We start from the raw sequence: 2,867 nt of genomic DNA on the forward strand, positions 1-2,867 counted from the left end.
ACCAATGGATGTGTCTCTCTCATGTTGAAGTTTCTCCCTCTCTGTCTCTCCCCCTCCCTTTCACTCTCTCTAAAAATCAATGGAAATACTCTAGTCAGTTTGGCTCAGTGGATAGAGCATCGGCCTGCAGACTGAAGGGTCCTGGGTTCAATTCCAGTCAAGGGTATGTACCTCGGTTGCAGGCCTGATTCCCGACCCAAGTCACGGTGTGTCGGGTAGGCAACCAATGGATGTGTCTCTCTCATGTTGAAGTTTCTCCCTCTCTGTCTCTCCCCCTCCCTTTCACTCTCTCTAAAAATCAATGGAAATACTCTAGTCAGTTTGGCTCAGTGGATAGAGCATCGGCCTGCAGACTGAAGGGTCCTGGGTTCAATTCCAGTCAAGGACATGTACCTAGGCTGTAGGCTTCTCCCTGGCCCAGAGCTCTGATCAGGCTTGTGCAGGAGCCAACCAATCCATCTGTTTCTTTCACATTGATATTTCTCTCTGTCTTTCCTTCTCTCTTCCACTCTCTCCAAAAAATTACTAGAAAAATATCCTTGGATGAGGATGAAAAAAAATCAATGGAAAAATATCTCTGGGTGAGGATTAACAATAACAACAAAAAAGTAATTGTTGCCTGGCTGGTGTGGCTCAGTGGTTGAGTGTCAACCTATGAACCAAGAGATCTCATTTCAATCCCATGTCAAGGCACATGCCCAGGTTGTGGGCTCAATCCTCAGTAGGGGCCATGCAAGAGGCAGCCAATTGATGTTTTCCTCTCATCAATGTTTCTATATCTTTGTCCCTCTCCCTTTTTCTTTTCATTTCTTCCTTCGTTGATAGATATGTATTTATTGCCATTTTATTACTTATAGTAGAGGCCTGGTGCACGAATTTGTGCACTGGTGGGGTCCCTCAGCCTGGCTTGCACCCTCTCACAATCTGGGACCCCTCAGGGGATGTTGGACTGCCTGGTTTGGCCTGGCCTGCGGGGATCGGGCTGAAACCAGCAGTCTGACATTCCTCGAGGGATGGACTAGTGCTCAAACTGCAGGAGCCGGGGAGTAACCGGAGCCTGGGCTGGGCGCTGCACCACTCCTGCTCATCCTGGCCCCACTGCACCTGCCGCTGCTGCAGCTTGGTAGCGTTGCTGGGGAGGTGGAAGAGGCTTGCACTGTGGCAGCTGTGCTTGCCAGCCTCAAGCCTGGCGTTTGGTGCCAGCCAGTCAGCTGAGCGGCACTCCTTCCGTGGGAGCGCACTGACCACCAGGGGCAGCTCCTGCATTAAGTGTCTGCCTCCTGGTGGTCAGTGTGCATCATAGCAACTGGTCAACTGGTCGTTCGGGCATTTGGTCATTCGGTCACTTAGACTTTTATATATATATATATAATTTATTTATTTTTTCTTCTTATTAAAGAAGACCTTGTTGTAGGGAGTGGCTATAGGGCCAAGCCTTGGATTGACCTGTGGCAGGGCCACAAACAAGCCCCAGCTTAGAGGTCAGAGGTCTCTTAGCATAATTAAGCTTAACCTTATAGCCCTTCCTAGTTCCCTCCTAGGTAGCTAATGAGCTGTAGAAGTGCAGCAAGTGCTGCCAAAACAAGGTGAAACTCACAAGAACACTGTAAACATGTTGACTACTACCCTTGTAAAGCTTCGGCTTGCAGGCCGGGTCTTTTCTGTGTTCTCATCCAGGCACAGGAGATCCGCAGAGCCCCAGCTGTATTCTCTTGTCTGTCTTCTTTAATACTTCACTGCCCCTCCTCAGGTCCACCCTTGACCATGCTGCCATGGCACACCTTGTAACATTTCTTGTAATACTGGTTTGGTAGTGATGAACTCCTTTATCTTTATCTTGTTTGGGAAGCTTTTTATCTGTTCTTTGATTAGGAATGATAGCTTTTCTGGGTAGAAGAATCTTGGTTGTAGATCCTTGCTTTTCATCACTTTGAACATTTTGTGCTAATCTTTCTTGGCCTGCAAGTTTTCCATTGAGAAATTGGCTGACAGTTTTATGGGAGTCCCTTTGTAGGTAACTAATTGCATTTCTTATGCTGCTTTTAAGATTCTTTCTTTGTTTTTAACCTCTTGCATTTTAATTCTGATGTGTCTTGGTGTGAGCCTCTTTGGGTTCATCTTATTTGGGACTCTCTGCACCTCCTGGACTTGTATGTTTGTTTCCTTTATCAGGTTAGGAAAGTTTTCCATTATTATTTTTAAAAATAGGTTTTCAATTTCTTGCTTCTCCTTCTGGCACCTCCATAATGTGAATGTTAGTATGCTTAAAGTTTTTGGATTCTCATTTATCTCCTTCTTCTTCTTTTTTTTTCTCTGATTTGATTGGGTGTTGTCTGCTTCCTTATATTCCAAATCACTGATATGATTCTCTGTTTCATCTACCCCACTCCTGATTCTCTGTAATTTAGTCTTCATTTTAGTTAGTGTATCCTTCATTTCTGACTGGTTCTTCTTTATGGTTTCCATGTTCTTTTTATGCTGTTGAAATTCTCACTAAGTTCCAGGAGTGTGCTTATAACCATTGTTTTGAACTCTGTTTGCTTGCTTCCATCTAATTTAGTTTTATTCTGGAGATTTCTTCTGTTCTCTCATTTGAGACCTGTTTCTTGGTCTCTTCATTTTGGCTGCTTCCCTGTGATTGTTTCTATGAATTGGGTAGAGCTGCTACATATCCTGGACTTGGTAGAGTGGACTTATGTAGTAGGTGTCCTGTAGGGTCCAGTGACATAGCCTCCTTGGTCACCTAAGCTGGGCACTTCAGGTGCGCACCTGTGTGTGCTGTGTGCATTGTCCTGTTGTAGTTGAACCTTGATTGCTGTTGGTGCATCACTGGCCAATAGGTTGTGAGGACTGGCTGAGACTACAGT

This window comes from Myotis daubentonii, chromosome 1 (genome assembly GCF_963259705.1).
Source record: "Myotis daubentonii chromosome 1, mMyoDau2.1, whole genome shotgun sequence".
Taxonomy (NCBI): domain Eukaryota; kingdom Metazoa; phylum Chordata; class Mammalia; order Chiroptera; family Vespertilionidae; genus Myotis; species Myotis daubentonii.